The sequence below is a fragment of the Pogoniulus pusillus genome, chromosome 21 (genome assembly GCF_015220805.1).
Source record: "Pogoniulus pusillus isolate bPogPus1 chromosome 21, bPogPus1.pri, whole genome shotgun sequence".
Classification (NCBI taxonomy): Eukaryota; Metazoa; Chordata; class Aves; order Piciformes; family Lybiidae; genus Pogoniulus; species Pogoniulus pusillus.
The window spans coordinates 12,605,474-12,631,483 of record NC_087284.1 but is presented as its reverse complement, the minus strand read 5'-3'; the positions used below and the strand labels follow the sequence as shown (position 1 = coordinate 12,631,483).

General features: G+C 43.0%; 1 protein-coding gene across 11 annotated transcripts in view; it reads right to left on the bottom strand.

Moving 5' to 3' along the window:
* ATXN1 (ataxin 1) overlaps positions 1 to 26,010 on the bottom strand; it is a 234,074-nt gene that overhangs the window by 48,980 nt on the left and 159,084 nt on the right. For 10 of the 11 annotated variants that reach the window (XM_064160978.1, XM_064160979.1, XM_064160980.1 and 7 more), the window contains one exon: positions 12,436 to 12,542. The exons of the other annotated variant lie outside the window; for it this stretch is intronic. The gene's annotated coding sequence lies outside the window, so the exon portion shown is untranslated. The remainder of the gene's footprint in view (positions 1 to 12,435; positions 12,543 to 26,010) is intronic. 11 annotated transcript variants of the gene reach the window in all.

Genomic DNA, 26,010 nt, shown 5'->3' with positions numbered 1-26,010 from the left:
CAGGGGTAAGCTCACACTTTTCATTACTATCCTTTTTTTATGGTGTCTTCAAAGTGCTTAACAACCACAGAGGAAAGGACTTATGCTCTAAATATTCACCTGTAAAAACAACTGAGTGCACAACCTGCACAAAAACAGTGAAGAGATGCCAGGGGGAAGGGAACTGCTTGGTGAGAGAGCAGGCTGTGCTCACCAGTAAAGAGGGGATGCTGTGGAAAGCTAATAGGCCTAAAACATGTCCTGGCTTGTCCCACCCTTCTGCTGCTGGGGGAAGCAAGGGTAGGAGGAAAACAAAGGCTTGGGCCATTATGTCCCCTCCCAGAGTGACAAACAGGTACCCACAGGTGTTTATGCACTTGTGAGTGTCTAGCCCAAATAAGGGTAAGCAAGTCCTGGTCTCACCTAATATGGTCAGATTTGCAAATGCCATATTCACTGGTGAATCTCTGTGGCCAAAGGAGCCTTTACACTCAGGCAAACAACAGAAACCGAGCTAAGCTGCTGCTTCTGCCTCGCTGCTCTGCTCTGCATTATGCTCTGCTCAGATAACATGCTCTGCCTCACTGCTCTCAGCTTGGACAACATATTCTGTTCTGCTTCATGCTTCACACCAGCTTAGCCCTCATGTTTTGGGCTCAAACTACTTGGAAACCCAAGTACCTCAAGTTTACCAGGAGAAGGCATTAAGTGCCTCACAATGTGGTAAGAAGTGTCACCAACATCATGCTCTCTGCACATCTGCAAGAGATCCTGCCTGCACCTCTTCATACCTCTGTGCCAAGAGGAACCAGGATCAGATCAGAGATTGTCTGCCTCTTTCCTCACACCCTGCTAGAGCCAGGGAAGACGTAAAAGCCTGTCAAAGGCTATCAAGATGCCAAGTAGTTCCAACACTGCCACAAAGGAGCCAAGGAACTATCTAGAAATTTCTACCCCACTGTTGTGAGTAGAACAGACTTTCCCTGGGGCTTCAAGCTGCCTATTTATAAGCAGGCCAAAGCCATTTTTTAGCTAAATCTTTTCCAATTTTCTGATTTTCCCAAACTACAAACTTTTGTATAAGCATCCTTGTGAAGATTTTTCCCAACTGAACTAGAACCCAAATTTAGCTAGTTGGTATATAGTTTGTGGGCAGGGCTTTTTGGAAATAAAACAATGACATATTTTTTAATTCCTGCCTCATTAATTGCCCAAACTAATTTAGAGAGGATCCTCTGGTTGTTGGTATTGCTACTGGTGGGGTACCAAGGTGACAGCAACACCCAAAAAAGAGAAGTTACCTGCAACAGAAAATATGGAATCACTTGCAATAGTTAAGAGATGAAAAGAGCCTGAAGCTTGCTTGCTCAGTAGGCTTCCCTGCTTCAAGCTAAGCCTGCAGGCCCATCAGTGAGGATTGTGAAGCTGAGCTGAGTTTGAACTCATCAGTTCAAGCCTATCAGCCTGGTAGCCTTGCCTACACAAGTATTCATCACAAGGCTGACGATTCTTGACCAAACAATTTGAGACAAGAACAAAAAGGCATCCCTGTAGATTTAACTTCATCCTCAAGAGCTGTGGATGGGTGAACAAAAAAGGGGCAAGTGCATATGTAAAAATAAAAGACCACAAGACACCTGGTTCTTAGTACTGCTACTAGCCTGTTTCTCCCAACACCATTAATAGCATGCTAAACTCCACAGAAACAAAAGCAAGCAGCCAGGCTCTTCCTCCCTTGAACAACTGCAAAACAGAAACAAAAATGGATTCAATTAGCCCAAGAGCTTTTTTTGACAAAGGTTACTCAAATAAGCCACGTATGGAAGCTCTCTGCATCTACATTTCTGCACCATCATTTGTAATGCTATGACACCTCAGCTTGCAGAAGGTGCCACGCTGGATACTAATAGCGCACTTATTATTAGATTTTCTGCATGGTTACATAAGCCTGCAAAAGGGGAAAAATGTAAATGATTCAAGAAGATATTCTTCTTGTGGTTCTCATGAAGTCTTCAGTATCTGAAGATTGACGACGATCCCTCCTGGCAAGAAACAATCAATTTTTATGCTTCATTAAAAGAGTTCCTTTTAAGAACATGCTCAAAGGCAAGTCAAGTGAAGAATGTATTTTTTTTTTCAAATCTAAACATTCTGGGAAATTCTCAGATCTTCTGAACTCTTTTCCTAAAACAAAAAGAATCTGTGCATGCAATTCTGTTTATGTCTTCCTCGTAATCTATGATCTAAAGACATCTTACCCTATCTAAATCTAGCTGCCTGAGTGGGCACAAACTTCAAAAGAGGACATAATAAGGGCAAAAGCAAGGAAGGTAAGCATATTCTCCAGTAAAACTGAGGCAGGAAAACTCTAGCCACAATACAAGCATGTAAGTCAATCTCAGTCCAGTCAGAATAACATACCGATGTCAGCGCAACGGCAGCAGGTGCTGAAGAACCTGTCCAGCTGTGTGACAATGAGCACATCTCTTCCATTACTCAGAAATGCACAGACCATTTCTTAAGCAGACAGTGATGACTAAATAATCCATAGAGGACCTTTTCCCTGAAACCAATCAGTGGCATACACTGAACCCCAAAGTCCATTTCTGCATCTTCTGGACCTAAGCCTGCTGATCCTCTCAAAATTAACATGATAGGTGCCCAAAGGAATGGTGGGCTAAGGCACTGCTGTTAATCAAATTTATCTGGTAGGAGATTCCAGGTGACTTAGCTACATCACAACACTGCACACTGGATCCTACAACACAGCAGATGCATTAAGGGTTTACAACATGCTGTAGCATCTGTCCTCACCTATCAGCAAATGGAACGCTAATTGAAGTGTCATGTTGCCTCGTACTTCACTGCTGTGCAAATGGCACGTAAATGCTGCTGTTAGTGGTGTGTAAGGGCTGCTTACCAGCTTAGTTAAGGCAGATAAATCCAACACCAGCTCAGACGGCTGGCTGACAAGTAGCTGTGAGCAAGAACCTCTGCTCTTCTGCCCCTAGATGTAAATGGTGTCTGGTAAACCTACTTTTGGAGCACTTAGCACCCTTGCCTCCATGCACATGGAATAATCCCCAGCCCAAGGCAAGTCTGTGACAATAGCAGGGAACTAAAACAACACCAACACAATGGAAGGTTTTGTCACTGCCACTACCAGCTCGTCTAACCCACCTTAAGATCACTCAGACAGCCTAACAGCTGGCTAACTTTGTTTCTAGTAAATGTATTACTTCCACAAGTCATACACACACACAGTGCCCTCTGAGGCACGCAGTGAATTGCCCACGTGAGGAAAGCTTTATGGGGCCGTATCACTGTACCTTTGTCTACTGGAGGGGAAAAAAGAAAAGAAAAGAAAAACCAACTACTGCAAAGCTGCTAAGACTTCGCAGAGTAAACCGTGGTAAGAATTTTTTAGATCCTGTATTCAGGTCGTGAAACAGGAGGTCAAATTTAACCTAATTTCTTCACCTGACGTGCAGCTGAAAGGAGCTAAGTTCTACCTCCACATCCCTGGTGGAAAGAAGCAACCATTACATTCTGAAGAAGCAGGAGAGCCCTTTTTTTTTTTTTTTTTAAAGTCTTCAAACACTCGAACTTGGGGCTTCTATCTCACGATCTCTGTCTGCATGAAGCAAAATGATTTTGGGCATTACAAATCTTCGAATTCCCTCATGAATTTTGGTAACTCTGTGAATGCAGTATTTTGAAGAAAGCCTTTTCTATCCTCTGCACTGCTTCACGACAGGCTTACTGTAATGATGATGTGTAGCTCTGTACAAACAGAGCATATTTGCACCCCTGCTCAGTTCATAGACGCAAATGGACTTTTTGTGGATCAGTATTTTGAACGTCCTATTCCTCAGTTAGGATTCCAAATCAATTTTTAGAGACCTAAAAGGGCGCTTGGTTTTAAGGCGGGTCGAGCGGCTGCATCTCCTTATTTAAATAGAAGACACAATTGTTCAGCACCTCTGAGCATGGGACCAGCTTTATTCAGGTCTCTTACTTCAGTCATCCACAGAAGAGCAAAGTTAAGTGAGATTCATATCCTTTTCAAAGCACCATGCTTATTATACACGAAAGTGATAAAGCTGCCGGTGTTAGTGAACACAAAACCTGAAATAGCAGCATAGTTGGAGCCACTTGTAGCGTCGACATCCTACATCTAAGTAATTCCATTGAAATGTAAATGAAGTGCATTGCAATTTCAGGATCATTTACTACATTTGTTTAGAACAATCACCTTGCGAGAAGTCTTTAAGTGCTTTACTTGCAAAGAGCTGCAGAAACTGCCCCTAGGAATGTGGATAGAATGCGTCGCATTTTATTATTTTGAAAACAGAAAATTTTGAATTAAAAAAAAAGCAACAAAAGCCTCAGAAAAACATGCTTGGAAAAATGCTTACTTGCTTTTCCTGCAGGTGAGAGCTACCTGCATTCGTGGGGGTGAAGGAAGCAGAATAAGCTAAAAAAATAGGAGGACTAATCTGAAATGCCTTGACTAAGTTAACACATCTAGACTGAACTTGTAAGCAGGTTATTATATTAAATTATTTACAGCCTTGCCTTAAGAGGATGTGGGATTTTTGTGTGTGCATGCACATTTGAATTTCTTAACACATTTATAACTGCTGATATAAAGAGTTCTGTTCTTTGTCTCGGAAGCAATGATCTGATTCTGCCTTCACTTACGCTGATCTAACTCTTAAATCCAACAGTTAGACTGCTGTAAAATTACTATTATCAAGGAGAAGAACATTCTAAAATTATCACTCCGACAGAGAGCATGAAGCCTGAAACACTCAGTGCTTTCAACATCATTTTATTGGGACTGTGATCTCGGCACGGCTGGTAACGCAGCCAGGCAAAGCCATGAAAGGGAGCTTTGTGCCCAGCTACACACCAGGCCGTGTAAGACTCCCAGCTTTCTGACTGGCCAGGGGGGATGTTGCTCTTAGTAACACAGCAAGATCGATTAGATACAATGACAGAGGGAGGAAAAACAAGGCCTTTAGGAGGACAGCAGTGGAATAAAGTTCCTCCTCTATGAAAGCTGCTACAGTGCATGCAAGTGAAAAACACAAAGTTGTCAAAAAAGGCAACATGCTGAAATATTCCAGGTACTCAAAATAGTAAGAAGATTCAGAAGTTTGTTTATAATGGGAGAAACCTCAGCCCCATCTGATGCAGAATGAATGCAGTGATACCTCTGGTGAACCACACATGCACCTGCAACTCTATCCGCAGCATAAGGCCCTGCAAAGGAAAACCCAACTACTCTCACTATTGTTGTGATGTTTGCCCTCAAGATCTTATTCTGACTTCTGCTGGTACTTTGCTTCTGTTGATGGAAGCTGGCCAGCAAAACCACAGATATCTTCCTTGAGAGCTTGACTCTATTAGGAACCTCCAGCAGACATAGCCTGAACAGGATGCTTTTTTCACAGGAAGACAGGGGTTGGAGGTGAGCAGTCCTGCCTGCCAATTAGCTGGAAAACACAGAGGCAGCTTCTTCACAGGGTGCTCCCATGGCAGAAGGGTTAGGACCAACATTTCTGAAGTATGCTGTGTATGGAAATGCCATATATGACACACACTGTTGACCTTCCCTTCACAGACCTCTGCACTGGGTGAGCACAGCACTCAGCATCTGACCTGAAGGCACATGCATCTGTAACATTTACCCAGATATATTACACCGTAACCAAAATTTCATCAACAAACGTGCTGGTTGCAAAAGGCCCCAAAACCTATCGGCTAATCTTTTCCCAAGGTGATTAAGAAGAATTATCACAGCAGTGATGTTTCATTCATCTGTCAAAAAATATGACTCACCATGGGCAGGTGGTGAACACCCTACACCACGAAAGGTGCACAGAGCAGGGCTTTCTAAGTCCTCTGGGCTGAGCTGACAAACAACTAGCTGTGACTCTACTACCTCCACTCTGCTTCCCTGTGCAAAGCCTGGGCATGGCAAAACTGACCAACTGGTCCTCACTTCCTCATGGCTTCTGTCTGCTCTTCAAACCAGGCAGGTAGCTGTCTGCCAAAGGAAGTAAGGAGAAAGATGCAAGCCCTGAAGACAGAGTGAGATGGTGATGATTCAATGCTCCCAGTGCTATTAACCTCCTTCTGCACTTCATCACTCCATAACACCTTCGTGGAGTCCAAACTACATTTTGGACTGGGTAACCCCTCTTTGTTTCTTGGACTTTTTCCTTTCACCCATATCCTAATCCAGTTGTCCATTTCTTAGCATTAATATAGTGATCCACATCATATATACAAAAAAAATGCAGATCAGTCCAGCTCTACAGCAAGTCCCTGCAGAGACAAACCCGGCTCGGCTCTCCCAGTGCCATAAAGTTTGCAGAGCTGCTTTAAATATCTCCCTTCTTCAGAACACAGATTGGCTCAGCGAGGTGGTATATACACATTACACTGTATACTGTGTATGTGTGAACATATGTTTGATAGCTAGATCGCTCTATTCCAATACATAAAACCACGTATACACTTGTTCTTTTAAAACCTTGCTGCTGCTGACTCTAGCAGAGGGTCCCTCCAGGAATTTCACTCCCCTCTCTACCCCAGGAACGTTTTCCTCTAGCCATCAGCCAGACTTTGCAGCTGGCTCCAGAGCAGAGCAACGATGCTGCAAGCATCAGGCAGAGGGGGCTGCGAGAGTGTGTTGTGAGATGCAACTGCCTCAAAAGGCTGAGCCTGCCGACTGTGCTAGAGGCTTTTCTCGCTTGCGTAAATCACTTCTTGAAATAATAATGCTTAAAATAGTTCATCAAGTCTTCAGGTTTCTCACTTTTGTATGCATGCAGAATCAGCCAGCCAAGATTGAACACATACATCTGCACACTGGCCTGCTATTAACACAGGGATACCTGCGTCTGAGACTCTACACAAAATGAAGTCAGATTCTGATACCACCAAACTCAAGGAGATGGTGCTGTGCAGCTGTTCACCAAACTACTGTCACCTACAGTTTGTGAGGGTCTCTCGTTCAGTGTTTTCTTATCCAGCTAGATGCTAACAGTAAAGAAAGGGGCCAGACTTCTTGGGATAATCCTTTTGATGGTGATAAAAATGTTTCCATGGAGCTTTACAGCAAAACAAAAATTGCTGCCCTTTATCTGATGCACACACATTTCATACTTGCAATATGTCTAAAGTGATTTTGTGACTAAATCCTGGGAAAAATGCAAAGAATGCTTGGCTAGAAGCATACTTTTCCAGTAAAAACACAACATGGCTTATTAACTGCGGCACTTGGAGGAGGCTATTCAACATGAAGCTCATTTTTTTTTTTTAGCTCAAGACCAAAAATGTGTTTGGATATATGTTTTCTTTGGCTTCAGGCACCAATCTGACTGACTACATTAGGGGGGTCTCCAAGCCCTTTTAACATACACTAGCTTCAAGTACAAATGAAGTGGTATTCTATTAAACATGCCAGGGTAGTGCAGCTGAAGGCAAGGTTAAAACCTCCTGACTTTTTCAGAATATATTAAGCAGAAATAATGGAAACCAAAAGCTCCATTAGATACCTCGTTAAGATTTTTGTAGCTGCTGATCAGCAACCTTGTTATGGCAACACTTTTCAAAGTCATTGCAAGAAATGTTAATTGTGGCGATGGTGGGGTGGGGACAGCGCACAAAGAACTGCGCGAGCAGTACTATTAGTGTTACCGTGAGAACAGATTATGCCATTTCCATTCTATCTTTGAATTCTGGTGGGTGTAGGGTGATGTGACTCTGAATGATGTCAGATTACCCAGCCTACATTTTTCTTGGAAAGAAGCTCCTTCCTCCACTTCTCCAGCAGGAAGGCTTGTGAATACTGCTTCGTCTCAGCTCCATCGAGAACTCTGCAAGGATCCCTGCGCTATCTGGCATTTCTTTAATCGGACAACTGGGAGGCGTACGCTTCTTGAATACCTGGAAACACCAGCATATGCTCACTTGGGTTTGTGACATTGTGAGAACCGGTAACAAGGGGTGGTTTTTCTGGACTAATCCCCAGGAAGCAGGACTTCGCTCTCCCCAATGCGGGCCGAAGTCCAGACGATCTCAGGCACATTTGTAGGCGGGTCACAATGTCACGCCTCTTCTCTCCCGTTAAAATACTAATTGTAAGAGCTTTTGTCTCTAAATCTGCAGCTAACAAACCATCAACACTGAACAAAGAGGAAGTGTGCAACTCAGTCCAACATGCCTGAAGGGTACAATACAATATGCATGCAACTATGATACATAACTACCCAAGGTAGAGCTTGTCATGAAACACAATCAAATTCTGGCTTTTGCTTTGTAACAGCCCCGGGTTTGCACACCTTTGCTCCATGCTCCCCTCCCCAGTCTACCACAAAATACTGTGGTCTAGAGAGGTGTGTAGGGCAGCAGGGCTAGCCCACACCAGCCAGGGCTGCGCACACAACTCCAGGCGCTAACTCTCCCGTCCTGCCCCATGAGGCTGGCAGCAAACAGCCATCTCCAAAGATGCACTGTTAAGTGCAAATAGACTGAGAAAATTTCCACCCTTCCTGCCCCAGCACACACACAGAGGCAGAAGGATGGCCAGCCAAACCATAAGGATTACTCATTTTACGTTTGTATTAAAGATAAAATATTTCAACCTCCAGTCATGGGCAAAACATGCTCCCTCCCCTCAGTCGCATGGTTCTTTTCCTAGCTATGTGCATAGGCACTCTCCTTTCTACACTGGGGAGCAACTCCAGTAACACTCAAACCAATCAAAGCAGAAACTATCAGGCAACAGACCCAGGATCAAGTCCAGAAAATAAAGCTAACATTAAACTCTGTTTATTTCTGCTGTGGCTGAACTCATAAAGGATGGAGCTGGGATGCTACAAACACTGTCTCCTTCAGCACAAAAATGACTTGTGCTATGCTACTCTCTTCTTCATACTGCATCAAGCAAGCTCCCAGTAATACCGAAAGTGGAGATATTGATAGTGCAACTACGAGATGGTGTGTACATTACTTGCCTCACCTCTGTCCTTTTTAATGTTTGAAAATGCCCCCTTACACAATGAAAAAAGGAACTGCACATGCCATGTTCAGAAGCATTTGTTTCTTTTCTGGAATTAAGTACAAGAACTGAATTACTATTTTCCTAAAGGAAAATATGATGCAATGTTTTGGTTTGTTGTTTTTGTTTTATTCTTGGGTTAAGACATTTAAAAAAATATTCACATCTGAAATTCAGGAATTTTAACTTTTTAAATGTTTTCTAACATGCACTTAAGCTTTCAAAATTCATTCTGAAACTCACTGAAGAAATAAAAAGAAAGCCTTGATGCTTGTTCCTGCATGGATACACCAACCACACATGTGCAAACTTTTCTATCAGAAAAGTCACACATACAGTCAAAGAAGTCTGTTCACAGGTGTACACAGAAATCCCAGGCTTGCTTCTGGGAGATGGAAGGATGGAGAGACCTGGCTAAAGCAGCCTGCAGTATACAGCTGCGCCAGGAATCATAGCAGAACTCCTCAGCTCTTCTCACAAATCTGGGTATTTCAATGTGATGGGAAAATAAGAGCTATACCATCTTCTCTAAGGTGAGTCTACTGGTAATTACAGGAGTGTTCATGCGTGTGTGTGTGTGTTTGTAGAAGGCAAAGACTGTCTATGACACACTGAAACATATTTTTATCTACCACAAGACCAGTGTGTGGGGTTGTCCCTCTGCTGAATAATTTCACCCTCTGCAAGTCAAGTCCCTTGACTTCTTACATTTCTGCCTGCTTCTCCTGTAACCTTTTGGTTCCTGCTCTTCAGTCCTGAAATACATTTACTGCTGAACCATTTATATCTCATCCCAGATGCTCGTCTCACACTTGGCACTGCTGATGCGTCCTAAAGGGAACTGCTGCCATGTGAGGCTGATTCTCTCTACAGTTAGTGCCACCTCATCCGTATCGGTGTCCCATTTACCTTTACAGTTACAACCTAGACTCGCTGATACACTGTCCGCAAATGTCAGGCCAAGCTCCGAGCTGTCTGTTGCTCACTTCCTCTGCCTCTTAAATTTGCAAGGGAATCTCCAAGAGAACGTTCTGCTGATCCATCACAATTTTTCTCATGTTTCTTAATTTATGCTTGCTTATCCCTACCTGCAACAATGGCACTTCGCACATTATGGTTTGTTAGTGGCACAGAGGCAATTTTTCTTCAAGCATCTTTCTCCATCCTTTATTTCTTTCTACTTTAAACAACTTTCATCTGAGAACAATGTCAGAGTGACAGCTCTGGAGACCAAGGCATTTAAGGGACACAAGCCAAGCACAACTCCCTTGCTCTATCAAAAGATAAAGGCAAGCTCTCTATCCTCCTTGTTGTACCGTAAGAAATTGCACCCTCTTTCAGTCTGGCTTAGTCACTGAAAAGGCCCTGTTCAGCAAACTGATGTCCTGGGCAGGTAAATGGCCAAACCTGTCCACACAAATCCCTTTGAAGACCAGGACTCAAATCCTTGACTGAGAGGGATGAGTTATACTGCTGAAGGGGTTAGTATTCATTTTTATACAAACCTATACCTCCACAGACAAAGAACAGAGGTAGTCCCAGGCAAGGTGCCCATGCAGGAATGCCTCAGCAAAAAGCCGCAGAGTATGGAAATACACACTCCTCTGCTGCTGGCCAGGGCCAGATGGAGTCTTCCCAGCTACCAGTCCCAGCAGTCACATCACCAGAACATGCCTGGTTGAATTGTGCTCACAAGGCAAGATGAGTGGTGAGACTGAGCATCTTGCTTCTCAGGGGAAAAAAAAAAAATCAGGATTTTGGCCTTCCAGTTTTGCTGTCAGTGTGGCTGAATATCAAAATTCTTGTCCAGTTCCTTAGAAAAAAGAAAGCTCACTAAAGAAGTGAGAAGGGCAGCTGTAATGGGAAGCTACCACCCAGAAATTCTCCAAAACCACTCTTAGCAGTTAAATGATTTCTCCACCTGAGAAATTAAAAGTATTGCCATACCCTAAACCATTCACTCATTCAGAGATGAACAGGCTGGCTTCTGAAGAGAAGTTAACCATGTGCCACAGAAATGTTGTACAATGGCTTCTGCAATGGCTGTTGGGGAACGTAACACTGCAGTTGAGTCATTAGGCTAAAATTAGTTTACCAAAGGATGGGAGAGACAGGCACTTCATTCTGACATGGTTTAACCCCAGACAGCAACCTAAGCCAAACAAAACAGCTCACTCGCCCCTCTCCAAGTGGGATGGGGGAGAGCATTGAAAGGATAAAAGTAAGAAAACTCATGAGTTGAGATAAAGGCAGTGTAATAGGTAAAGCAAAAGCCATGCATGTAAGCAAAGCACAACAAGGAATTAATTCACCACTCGTCATCACAGGCAGGAGTTCTGCCATCTCCAGCATAGCAGGGCTCCATCACACGTAACAGTGACTTGGGAAAACAAATACCATCATTCCAAACATTGCCTTCCTCCCCTAGATTTATATACTATGCATGACATCATATGGTATGGAAATACCACTTCAGTCAGTTGAGGTCATCTATCCTGGTTGTGTTCCATCCCAGTTTCTCATGTATGCTCAGCCTGCTCACTGGTGGAATGACGTGAGGAGCAGAAAAGGCCTTGACTCAGTGTTATAAATACTGTTTCCAGAACAAATCCATGGGCTTTAATTCAAAAGGTTCCCAACCATTTTTGAACCCTTTTTGTTTTCTACAAGAGCACACTTAGGAAGATACAATGCTGTCTGAGTGATGACCCCAACTGCTCCTTTGAAACAGGCTTACAAACAATGAAAACAACAAAAGCACATTAAGAAGCAGAGGCACCATTTGTTATTTGCAGGCATTATGCAGTGTCGACAAATGCTGATTAAAAAAAAATGAGTAAATCAAGCAATCAGAGCCCAATGTATTGCTAAGTAACAAAACAAACCTTCAAAACCTCAATTTTCAGGCCAAACCCTATTTTGAGGTTGTTGTAAACCAGCAGCAGACTGACATGTGCATGGTGACCAACTGCTATGATGGTTTGCCAACATCCATCACACAAATTGATTAAATATAGTCTGCATCAGTCATTTAATACAGAAGAAATAAAGGCATTGTAATAGAATATAGTGTGCAGGATCAATACTTCCTGCTAAGGAAATAAATGTTTCAACAACACCTGGACGTATTTCTCTGTGGTACCCCATCCATGTTCCAGCACTGAGGTGGTAGTGGGGAGTCATTAACCTTGCTTTTCAGAGACTCCGAAAATCAGACAAAATCCAGCTGTGACATCTAAGCCCACTAAACAAATCCTCTTCCTCAGAGAAAGAAAACACAATACTGAAACACCAGGCAGGGACAGATGCAGGATGCTGGCAGCTTGGTCTGCACAACACAACACAACTCTGCACTGGGAACACCGTACTCGCTACCCTACCTTCTCAACACAAAGCATCCAAGGATGCAATCCCTGCAATCTTCAGGGGAACAACCATCTCAGCATCAGATTCTTCTCTCTCTAAAACTTCATAGCATGGACTTGACCTGAAGAAAGTGAAAGGAAGGAGGCAATACATTTATCTCCTTAGATGATGCACGGTGCAGCAACAAGAAAACAGGATCAGCAATCCAGAGCCCCATCACCACAGCAGTGTAGGGAGGGCCAGTTAAACATTTCCTTTCCATGTTATTCTTTTAAAGAAAACCTACAGGTTTGGAATAACTACGGTGGACATGGTGCCATAAACATAAGTAACATTAAGAACTCTAGAGGGTTATTAATAAAACTCAAACACTAGTTTTCATCATACACACTGTAACTTTCTGGGTGTGTACTGGGAAATTAGCTTTATGTTCAAAAAATGTAACTGGGGAGACCAAACTCCTATATGAAAAGTAGAATTTAAGAAGTTATGGCTTGCTTGGCTACAGCAGAAAAGTGAATGAGTAAAACAGGCCTGTTCTGCTCAGTCATTCTCACTTGTAATGGCTGCAACTTGCCATGTCAACAGCTCTTCCTCAGCCTTCGAGAACAACCCGACAAGCCTGTTCCAAGTATAAAAAAGTTTTATCACCAGTAGCTTTAGAGCAAAGCAACTTCTGCTCTCTTTTGTTAGGTGCTGGATTTGGTTTGGTTTTTTTTAAACAAGTACACCAGCAGTTACAGGGCAGAAAGCTGAACAGAGAGGTATTTTTGTTTTCGCAAATATATGCTAAAATGCAGTGCTCTTAGAAATCCCCACACGACTTGCAACCATTGACAGTGGTTTTACCACCACAGGGGAGAAAGGGGGATGCCTCAAACACGACGCTAGGACCCCTCCCCTATGCAGGACCCTTCCTGTGTCATATACAGGGGTTCTGCCTTTGTTCGGTCTAGTTCAGATGGCTCAAGTGACACAGCTTCCACCCTTTCCCACTGAGGATTATTACCCAGTCTAACAGATCTTACTAGCTGGAAGCGTTTCTGGATTTCAGCCTACATTTTCCGTGTTGAATTTTGTCCTGTTATTCCTAGTCACACTGCTTGGATGACTCAAAACAATTCTTTTCCAAACTCAAATATTTATACCACTGGAGTGTAGGACTGGTAGTTTTTACCATCACTCTGTTCCTTCACCCTCTTTATCTCTCATTCAGACAAACTATACGTATTTAATTCCTAATCTCTCTTCTCCTCTCTAGTCCATTAATCACTTCTGTTGCAGCTGTCTCAGTTTCCTGGAATTTGCCAAAGTCTTTCTGGTAATGAAAGATGCCTACACATGCGAACTTTGTACCTCCTAAAGCTCTGTCTGATAAAAGACACAAATTAATATGTGCACACACAGAGAAACACACCAGACATTTTCCAAATTCATTCTTTTTATAGAAAGAGCTTAGCTTCATTCAGACAGGAAGCAAAAGGCATTTGTCTTTTTAAGTCCCCTAACAGAGCTGGAAAACTAACATGCTGTACTACTTTTCAGATAAGGAACTGCCTGAAACTCTCAACTGTTTTCCACAATTGCTCATTCTGCCTTGCAAAAGCAATGTATTTATCAAAGTCTACCTCTTTCGGGCCTTTAAGGAAGCTCATGTAGAAACTTCATGTTCTGGTTCTCAGGAATTGTTCAACTTCTTATCAGAGGTTGTTCAAAGCACTGCTTAGCAGTACCCTGTACTGCCCCTTGCTCTTTCCTTTGCCTCCTTTTTCCTCTAACAACTGAGCAGGGAGACAGGCCCCAGGTATTAACAAGAAACCTCAATCTGACATTCAGTTTCCTTAGGATTTTAGAACTTCAAGTTGCTGAGGAATGATAAAATAATGCAGAGAAGGAAAAATGTCCTTTGGGACCCAGCAAAAATAGGAGAAAAAAAACTGGAAAAGAGCACATACAACATCCAAATGCACTTTAAAGTGAACATATTCACTGCAAGGTAGGGTAGAGGGGAAAAAAGTCCTTGCAGGTGGATTCTGCTTACCCACAGACATGTTCTCTCCTCTAGCAAGACAGATGAGACTATCTAGCATTAGAAAGCATTTTATTCCTTGCCAATGTCTAGGGCATCTTCACAGCAAGAGAGAGTTGCAAAAAAACCCAAGCACGCTCAAATAGCCACTGAAAACCTGATGGTTTGTTTCCCTTTTCTGGTCTGTTTGTATGCTTACGCTCCCCAACACACACATTTTTATTCAGAAGTTAAGACCACCCAACTTCTTCTTTACTTGCTTGTTTCATACCAATAGAACATGTACATGCAAATATCCTGAGCATAAAGAGAAACTCTTAAAGTCATTATGACATTATTTGTACCCTGAAGGTACAAGTCATAATTTGTATGCACTTTGCCAAATACTGTCTGTCAAAGCTAAAGTAATTATCAGGAAGTATGAAAGGTGTCACTTCTGGCAAGTTGTAAGATGGTTTTGTATTCTCAGCTGCAATGGGATAAAAATGATCCCTAAAAAGAGCACAGCAGGCTATTACTTTACATCCAGTATATATGTGAAACACAACAGTTGCCATCTGTACTTCCCCCCCTTTGGTATTTTAGTTAAAGATTCATGCTCCTAAAAAACAAAACCTAAAAATATGTGTAAAATCAATCCCATTTAGTTTCATAACCAACTGTCAAGCCATCTGACCCTCATTTGCATGTGCTATCAGGGAGACAGCAGAGCTCACTTGCACCGCAGTAAGACACATACTTTGTCCCCACTCACTCCCACTTAACGAACCTCCAGCTTCTGGGATGAATTACTGCTACAGCACTTGAGGCCAGAGAGGACAGGGACTGTTACGATTACAGGGCCAAACCTTTTCTAACTTGTGTGCCTGAATTTAAATGCCTAACTCCATCTTTAGGCATCTGTATAAGCTGCTTGTGTTTCAAAGGTGCTGGGCACCCAACATCTCTTACTTGTTTCTGTCAAGCCTGCCAAGACAATCATCGGCTTTTAATTAAGTCACAGAGACCTGTAGGTATGCGGAAGCTTTGAAAGCCATCCCGCTTACTTCAGTCCCTCTAAACATTTCAAAATGCTGAAGAAGAAGAAATAGCATTATTAAATACACTTTAAAAAAACCCTCAGAAGCAGATATACTCAAGGCCTCTGGGGTCTTGCGCCATACCTGACATGATGTGATAGAAAAGAAAGCAGATCTCATTTTGTTGGAAAGGAGCATTTCACGCTGTTACTGGAGCATGCACCTTTGTACATTGCCAGTAATTAATTATAAGGAAGGGCATTCAGGGAACCCTTCTTCTAAAGCTCTCTACCTTGCAGAAGCAGCCAAGCAAACCAACCCATCAGAGTGGTTGTATTTATGCTGAGAGTTTAGGGAAACTGCAAATTTACTAGTGTATTTATTATGCATGTTTATTTTACTCTTCTCTCAGTCAGCCAGACACCCACATTCCTGACAGCACAGAACATGAAAAGATTTTTTTTTTTACTTAAAAACTGGAAACAGAAGAAAAATAAAGGCTACCACCTGCCTCTGCAAATCCTTCGCATGTGCGTTTGTGCTTCTGAGCATGAAGCAACTGACTACCCAGTAAAGAATAATACTCAAACACAGCAGCAATATTCTAGCCTACCACAGGGGGCTGACTCAAAAGGCAACGTGACAACACGTGTCTACATGTTCATAAACTGCCATCCTGCATCAAGGACCAGGGATGCCATGCTGCAAGTCTGAGAGATGCTCTTACCAGAGAAGTTCCTGTCTCCAGAAAGGAGCACTGCCTGCTGGAGTCAATGGAGAGACTCACTTATCTGGGATTGCCCTGTTCTAAATGGGACTTGACAGGGAAGTGCATCTACATATGTGCATACATTGTGAGCACACAGGATCATGTCTGTGTTTTGGATTAAAAGAAGATTGCACAAACCATGCCTACAGTAGACACACAGCACAGTGTTAGTTTGTAGCTGTGCAGAGGAAAGGCTGCTATTACCAAACAGAAATCCGTGCAGTCAAACACTGTACTGTGGCTCCAACTAAGTCATCACAGGCACAAAAACCTCAGAATAATAAAAAAACACTATTAATTATTACTGCTATTATTTTATTTTCTAAAAAAAACCTCAGGCGAACAAACAAAAAGAACCCTAAAAACAAACCTCAGACTCCCATCAGGACAAATAGAAAAGGGAATAAATGAGGAAAAAAGGGAAAGGAGGGAAAAAAAGAGAGAGAGGAAAATGAAAAACAGACCAACATATATCTGTATAGGCAGATGGATGCCTGGGGACACCCAGAACTGTATTTCAATGCATTTATGGAAGTTCTACATAAGGCTCATGTAATGACAAGGGGACAGTCCTCTACAAAGGTCTGCTCTCCCCAGGACCAGGACAGCATCTGATCCTGCCCTGCCAGCAGCATCCTGAAAGACACTGCAGTTTACTTCACCAAGTGAGCTGTTCCCCTTGCCATCATTTCAAAACTGCTCCCATCACAAGTTCTGCTGGCACAGCATTCGCATGGACCACCACTTCCCAGCCATGACACACCACCACAGCGGGTGCTGCCCTGGGCTTCATCAGGTGGGCTCCCCACAGCCAGGGTGGCACTGGAGGACTTGTTTCACTAACCTCTGTTTGCAAATGCTAAGTCTCAATTGCTGTGCACAGCCCAGTCACAGGCATACAGCCGAACACCATCATCTCCTCACTCTTAGGATCTCCAATAGGCTACAACTGAGCTGGCTTTGCAGGCATGCTCAGGCAGGCGAATCCTCACAGCTGCTCCAGCAGCATGCTGAAAGTGGATTTTTCACCTTTGTAGACAGATAGTTGTTCCCCCACCCACCAGCCACAGCCATGTCTTTCTGCTACTCAAATCAAGGCAGGAAAGAAGTGCCAGAGCTGCTCTCTAGCCATCACTGCCAGACACAGGGAAGCTTGACCTGGCGAAGCAGCCAAAGCCATCAAGCTCCAGTAGCACACCAAGCAGATGCTCCTTTCTTTTCTCCTCACACTACATCTTGGTGCCTTTCACAGTGCACAGGAATGGGAGCTAGATACAAAGCATTCCTGGCAGTGCTGCATTAGCAGTTGGACTCAGTGATCTTTAGGGTCTTCTCCAATCTAAATGATTTTATGATTTTGTGAATCTGTATCTATCTTGCTCTCTCTGCTCACTCCAACAGGATCCATCTTGCACACCCACTCGGCCCTTTCCATGGCAGGTGTGACCTGCTGGAAGATTAAAGGGGCCACAGGTTTAGGGAGAAGAGAGGGTGGTCTTTCCTTGATATACCAAACAACTACTTGACATGGTGCATGTACAACAGTTGTGTATGAGAGGGTGCCTGCCCATGTCTGAAGCAGGGGATCCATCTCGCTGCCTGGGCAGCCTTCTTCCTTTACTACAGTCTGGAACCTACAGCAATAGCTCTGACTATGCAGTATGGCACAGTGAGATACTTTGCAATCTTATCAGATAACCACTTAATGGGCATGCAGATGCACCAAGCAAAGGAACAAGAGCTGCAGATTGCCCACCTCATTCAGGAGGCAGCAAGCTGAGATGCCTGCCACCTGCACTGCCCTGGCTTTTCTGTGTCACTGAGAGTCAGGAGGCTCCTCCTTACACACAGGTTTGTAGCTTCCAGCACAGCTTCGGCTGGAGAAACCAGCTGACTGTCTCTACCTGTCTGGAGGGGACAGCTGTGCTCTGGATTCATGTAGGGAGAAGACTGAAAATCTGCCACCTATGAGCACCCTGCTCCCATCACGGCTCCCCTGACCCCAGGGAAGCAGGAAAGACCATCACATATTTATTGGTCATAAATCATGGTTGGGAAAGCATTCAGCACAACAAGCCGTCACTCATTGAAGCAGGTTTCTGCTGTGTCAGACCATTGCACTGCACTTCATTAGGAACATTAACTGGACAATGGCAAGAGACTGGTCTCTTCTGCTCCTTTCCCATTCCAGCTTCATCAAAACATTCTCCTCACATCACTCTGGTTATCTCTTGGAAGGGGAAATACAATTTCTTTTAAAGTATAAGACAGTATAAGACTTTAAGATTCAACGGGAAAGCCTCTATCCAAAACAAGCAGGCAAGAAACTTGGCTACTAAATGCTTGGATGAAGGACACAAGACCAAACACGTGTGTATGTCCTCAGCCTCAAGTTGAAGAGAAAATACGTCAGTCGTGGAATGTGCTAACATAAACCTATATGCTCTGGGTCCTGGCAGTGTAGAATCGAAGCAGCAGTTCCTGGTGCTGGTCTCCAAAGATTGTAGTTTTGTCTGGGAGACAGCAGGACTCTAAAAAAGTCCCACACATTATTCCAGAATGGTGCTCCTGATGGGAAGTCTTCACACTGCATGATGAAATTGGCAAACGTTTCTACAAGTGTCCCAGTAACAGGCTGTTACCAGAAGGATGTGTTGCTCCAGTGAGACCAGGCTGGTGACAAGAGCCTGGATACATGGGGCTGACATCTGCCATTAAAATCGAGGAGAGAGCACTTGGGTTTGATTTACTTTAGGGAAGGTGATCTCCTACAAGGTTTGAAAAGAGAGTTGCATTTCGCAGGTGGAGAGGCAGCATGCCTTTTAAGAAATGGTGACAACTGCAACTGAAATAAACCAGGCCACGAGCTGGCAAGGCTGATCTGAAAGCCTTGACACTGAAACACAAACACCTAAGCGTGCTCTTCTAGGTGCTTCTGCAAGTGCTGCTGCTCGGCTCCTCATGCCACAGGCTTGTGTCACACAGGCCCACAACTGAAACACCTCTGTTACGTGCTACAGTATCCTGTCACAAAAGGACAGCTGCAAGAAACACTCTGCAGGGAGACTGAGAAGCATCGCTCACCTTCCTTCTGGTGCCAATAGGAAACAGCAGAGAGCTGCTGACAGAACAGCTCACGAAAGGTATTCCCAAGAGTGCACACGGCAAAAAAAAAAAAAAAAAAAAATCACAGGCTCAACCCTGTTTTCCCTGCACCTTACTGCCCTGAAAACACTCAGAGCAGCCACTTTGAAGGGGCTAATCCACCCACTGCAGTATTTCTGGTAATGACTCACAAAATCCCACACAATTCTGATACCATTTTCTTGATAAAACCAGCTGCCAAAACGAAACTATACTTCTGGTGCTTAAAAAAAAGGAGAAAGGCAAAACCCTATCAGTTGTTATTAGTAGCAAAGCAGTGGAACATGAAACCAGTCAGCTTGTGGTGCAGGAACAAAACTGATCACTGCATATAGAGCCTCTGCAGACAGGGGTTTGAAACACAGGCTCTGCAGCCTGCCACAAAGAATTTGCCTTCTTGTATGTTGTGATTTACACGGATGTTTGCATAATTCCCTGCATATGGACAGCAAAAGGAGAATTCATTTCAAGAATGACCTGATTGTGCGGTAAGGCTACAAAGGGAAAACTTCCAATGTGTATCCAGTGATACAGCTAAATGAGAAGCCAAACTGTACCCAAATGCACTCCAAAGGACTTCTCATGAAGTCACTGACAAAATTCAGATGATACCTCATAGCATTCTTTTTTCTTTCATTTAAAAATCCAAATACAGCAAGATTCAGGAGCACAAAACACATTAGAACATCACAGCATTCACTTACCACCACAAAACATTAACTGAGCTTACCCTGAAGAACATTTTGACTATTTATAGGAAAGCTAAGGGAAAAAATAAAACAAAAGAAGATGCTTGCTGAGCTGTTCAGGGTTTTTTTGGCAGACTTCATTTGAAAGCAGCCAAACTCCCTTCTGCCTCTGCAAGGCAAACTAACACCACACTGGGACAGACTTGTACTGGGTGCTTTGTCCAAAACATACTGAACTCCTGCTTAAGTCCTACCTTAAGGAGCAGTTCTGCTCTTGAGCAGTCTTTGTAGGAGCCCAGCCCAAAGTCTACTGCATGTTAGTAGCTCACTTGTCACTCACTCCAAGGAATGCAGGATCACGACATGGGAAATGAAAATAACAAGCACTGAATGAAATGCTGAATGACAGAAAGGAACTGTCACACAGCACCTATGAACTGGGAGGAAGTGCTGGAGCAAGTTCACCCTTATAACAAGTCACACACAAAATTTTATTTGGTCCATCTCCACATCAGAAAAGGTAATAAAAATATGTTCAAATAGATGGCTGTAGAGTACAGGCAGCACATGAAGTGCAACGTAAAAAACAAAGGTCCCATTAATTTGATTTGCTCTTATTTAATTTAAATAAGTTCCTGAAATGAAGCAACGCTTACATGAGAAAAAATGCAAGTAAGGTCATTTCAGAGGTACTTTCCAGCAACATTTTAAAAGCATACATGTCTCTCTAATATAAAACAGACTGCGAAGGAGTTCATTTGCATATTGTCCTCACAAGAACAGCATTATCATCACTAGAAACCTCAGGTAAGTTCCTACCTTCATTCTCAGATGGGCAAAACAACAGGTCTTAAGAGCTGCCATTGGTTTGATGAACTCAAAAGACTGTGAAACTGTACTGTTGCTTGGAACACATTGCCCTCTTCTGTCTATTGCTTTAATGATCTGAGCACCCATCATTCAAGAACTCTACATCACCTCCTCTTCCTGATGTTTTCTGCATCAGAGAGTAACAAAGAAAGACGTAAGACAGCAGAAGGCAGTCACTCTGGAAAGCTGAGCAGCACCAAATAAAACTGCTAACCTTCTTTTGGCAAGGTGGGGGATTTGTATAACACTTTTTCCTCCTACTACATGTATTTACTCTTAAAAAATCGATTTTCTCTGTCACTATTTATTGCTGCACACTGCTCAGCAGTTCTGAGAAACTACATGGAAAAATACAACATTATGCTTGTTAAACTGACCCTACAGGACCATGTCACTGGCACATGCATCATCCTGAGAGGCAAGCCTGCCAAAGTCATGCTGCACGTATCATCACTAAACCCAAGATGAAATGCAAATCTGGCTGTATCATAGCTGATTTGTAAAGCTTCCCATTGGTTTGGTACAACCTCTTTGCAAAATGCCAATTTACTTCACTTTCCTGTAGCTTATTACCAGTGTGAGGTACTTAACAGCTTTTACACAAGGAGCTTCAGTAGTTAAAACATTAAAAGACGTAAGTAAATGCCTACTGGAAATAGAACATAAACTTCAAGGTATCAACATAAGGCACAGGACTTTGGCTCAGGCACAGAAATTCCATGTCCCTTTGCAAAGGTGCAGACCCCCGCCCTCACACACTTGAGTGCTGCACAGCTTTTACTGTTTCTTATCTGATCTGCAAAAGCAGAAATATTTGCTTGCAAACTATGAAGGGCCTGAATCCAGTTACTGAGTACACACTTCACTCACATTGATATCAGAATGGACAGCTGCCAGTTTAGTGTCTTGGCTAGTATTCAAACATGCTGATTGCTGAGCCTCCTTGGATTAGAAGTTTATGATTTGAAAAGAACAAAATATCCCTGAACAGAAAACAAAAAACCCTTCATAAACACTTCTGAGATGCTACTGGGCTGATTTTCCACCCCTCTCTTTTTTTAAGCTCAGTCTCTGGAAGTGAACAGATACAAGCAGCACCCTCTCAAGACAAACAGCTAGGGCTTTTGGACTTTTATCTCCAAACTTACAACGCAACAACCACGAGATCTTTCTGAGCCAAGCAATTTTCACACGTGTACCAGGGGCCAGCCCTCATTCAAGTCAGCAACAGAGGAAAAGATCTGTTTACACATCTGTACCTTAACTTGGAGGGGGAAAATATAAGAAGAGAAACAAAAGCTTGAAATGTTCTGAGATGTACGTCACAGCCAGGTAACAGGGAATGGAAAGGTTATTTGCCTTTCACAAACCTGTTTTTTCCTTCTTTTTTACTTCCTTCTTACTACCAAAGTCCACCAGTTGAAAGACAAGCCAAGAGCTCCCTGAAGCCCTCCTGCTCCTAAATGCCTCACCTCTAAGCACATTACTTGCCATGGCTAGTGTACCGTGCAAGCCCTGCTTTCACTGTCACAGCAACAGACACTGTCTATCAGGCCACTCAGATGTTTCAATTGAACTTGGCAGGTGTTTGTTAATAGACTCTACAATATATTTGGGAAGGGCCACCTGGAATTGTTAAATGGTTTATTACAACAGTGTAATAAGCCTGGTGCAGACAGTTCAGTGCATCTGCTAAGGCTGCAAATGTAAGAAACCAATGAGCCACATAGCAATGCACATATAAACTATAAGTAAGCCAATTAATGACAAATGCATTCATACAGCATCTATACAACTGGACCTGATCCTGCTAGGTCAGTCTGGGAACCTCTCTGCACCTTGCAGGATCAGTCTTCCACGTACTACTACAATTCACAGAAATCAGGTATGTCTATTCAGTGACAACTGCTTAGGCCAATTATTAGCAAATTCAATTTATGCTGATCTGCCTGAGGGGAGGGGAGCATAAAATTAGCTTGACACACTTATTTAACTTTTCATAATATTATTATTATTTAAAATTTATGACAGCACTGTGCCCAGAGGACCCAGTCAGGATCAGGATTCCACTGTGCTCAGCAACCCACTACCAGTGTGTGAATGTCCTCCCAGCATAACTTTGAGGCAAAAGTCTTGTCCCAAAGACTGGGAGTGAGGCCATGGAAATTAAAAATATATTAGTCCTGTGGAAATAAAGTAGGTGAATTAAGCTACCATATCCTACCATGCACTAGCAACCTACACCAAAAAGGCTCCTATTTCGGAAGAAAGTGACAACTGAGTCACTTTTGGTTTTGTCATTAAACGTATAGACACAAATATCCCCCCCTCCTATCTACAGCTGCCTTGTCTTGCTTCTATCTTATAAACAGCACCTCATCCAGTGAATGAAAAAAACACAGGTGGGATAAAAAGCTCCAGAAGAGTGAGAAGATATTATGCCAACAGCTGAACTGGGGAATTGTAACAATCCCACCTTTAGATGGACAATGTGTAACACACAATTTATCTTCACAGTGAAGTCTGAAGGACATCTGCCTGAGAGAAGTCACTAGCTGTTCCACCTGCCTTCATTTCTGAACATGCAAACACCAGCCCTGAAAGGTCATCGTTTGGATGACCACAGCCACAGCTCTTCAATAAGGTGGCCTTTTTATTTACACCCAAGTATGCTCAAGCTCATTAAACAACTGTACTGGTCAGACAATATTAATATGCTATCATTATTTTAACTAAAATGGATTCAACTATTTTACAATATTCAATCAGAAGCAGGAAAAAATGGAGCTTACCTGAGTTAGGTCTTAAAATTAAGGTCTTCAGAGTATTGGCTGTACTGACATAAGGTACACAAAAGAGTGAAGAAGGAATTGGTGTGAAAGAGAATGCCTTTAGAAGACCATCAGAATGGGGAAAATATTTGCATTAGAAGATCTCTTTTCCTGTGGCTCTTTTACAGTGTTTTAGAGATGAGCCATCCGTATCATTTGCCATCTGTCTTTGCTCAGGCTACAGGGTACCACACAAATGTCAGCATGGTCTAACTTTCAAGAAGCTTCAGAGACTCATCAGCTCAGGGGCAGAGGAGACATTAGCAACACACTCCACTTTCCAGCCTTCCCCACACCCCAAAAAGAGAAAATACCAGCCCATACAAGCAGAGAAAAATTGTAAGCATTGGAAAGATATTCACCTGACTGGGATGTCCTAACAACCTCACTTTAGCACGGCATTTCAGGAGGGGTAAAGGCAGACAAACTCACCTTTAAGGCTGCTCTTCCACAGATAACTTGCCCCTCTGTACTTAAACACCACAAGGACCTTGGGCAAACTCACACACTGGTGTAGCATGTAGAGTAAGGATTTTTCCAGAAATGCAGTTGTTTTATTTCAAAATAAAAGTTTGGTTTAAGTGCCTTCTGCTATTCTTCCACTTAGCTTCTCATTCTGCTGCAGATCACCAGAGCTGTTTCCAGGTTCCATTAAATAAGTCTTGTACGTGCAAGTGTAACCTTGCAGCACAAAGCAGCACGGAGGCAGATGAAAGAAAAAAAACACCACCACTTAGCCACACACAAGTTTTGCATATCACTCCTAAGGCAGACTGGCAGCCCACAGCAAACAGACTTGTGTTTGTGAAGAAAGTGACATTTGAGTCACTTTTGTTTTTATTGTTAGATATGAAGACATCAAACATCACCTCCTATCTACTGCCTCTCTTTCTTGCTTCTGTCTTATGAGCAAGGCACATGTTTCTGTGGTCCTTTAGAGCACTGCTTGCTTGACTCATCACCATGACATCTGTTGGTGCATGCAGATCGCCCTATAACTTAGGGAATGTGGAAGACACCACCACGGCTCTGCTGAGCTGCCATCTTGGCAGAATGCAGTACCAGCCCAGCCTTGAATACCAGAAAGGTACACAAGGAACAGGTCTATAAAATGCTATTCCTGCTGCCACTAGAAAGCACTGGCTTTGCTTGCTGCTACTCATCCCCCTTTCACCCTGCCATATTCTGTTGAAGATGAGGCATCTGGCCTCTGCCAGGTTCTGCCCTGCGGGCTATGCTTTGCCCATGCTAGCCCCATGAATGAGACACTGGGTTAGACTACGAAGTGAGATGAACTTCTTGAAGGGGAAATTTAGCCCTTTTAACCTTTTACTCTTTGTAATGGCCATCTCCATTCTTTTTAAGTCCCCAAATAACAACAACATCCACTCTTCAACAACAGGCCTTTATCAGGTTTTTTAGAAAGAAGAAAAATCAAGTGAACCTGCTTACTTCAAGTCATGCTCTCATAGTTTTAGCTGGCGTGTCATGAACAAAATGGTCTAGAACTAACCTCAAACAGTCATCTGGAGAAAAACAACATATTTTCCCATGTCATCACCACTATAGCACATACTAACCACAACTATTCATCCTGTCAATTTTCAGTTTATATTATGATAACTTTACCTAAAAGCACTTTGTGGTTCAAAAACAGCAAATGCAATGCCAAGGAAACACTTGGTGAACCGATGAGCACAGCAGTGCCGGTGTGAGGAGTACATTTTCCACAGAAGCAAAGTAAAAAGAGATTTCACTGGGGACAACAAACTTCACAGAAATTCCCAAAACACTGCTTCAGGTTGGCTTAATCCCAGCCTAATCACAGTAGGTTGGGAAGAAGGAGGCTTAGTTTAGTCCTCAGGTGGTGAATTTTCCACAAGAATCTCCACAAACTATGATGAATGGGAAAAGAGCATAATCCTTTTTAACTTGTAGTATCATAGTATCATAGTATCATTGTATTACCATTTCCACTTCCACACGTAGAGGGGTTCTCATGTCCACTATGCACTTCGAGGTAAAGAAGCAGAGATTCACTGGAACTCACAGAGGATTATGTGAGAGGCCCAGAAGCAACGCATTTTAAAACGACTCTAGCAAATACAATTTTACCTGTGCTGCCCTCATGGTTTGCAAGGAACCAAGCATGATACAGTCATCAGCAAATTTCCTCACCTTAAGGACAAAGTCCTCACTAATAAAGCACTGTGGTTCAAATTCCACACTAAACCTCCC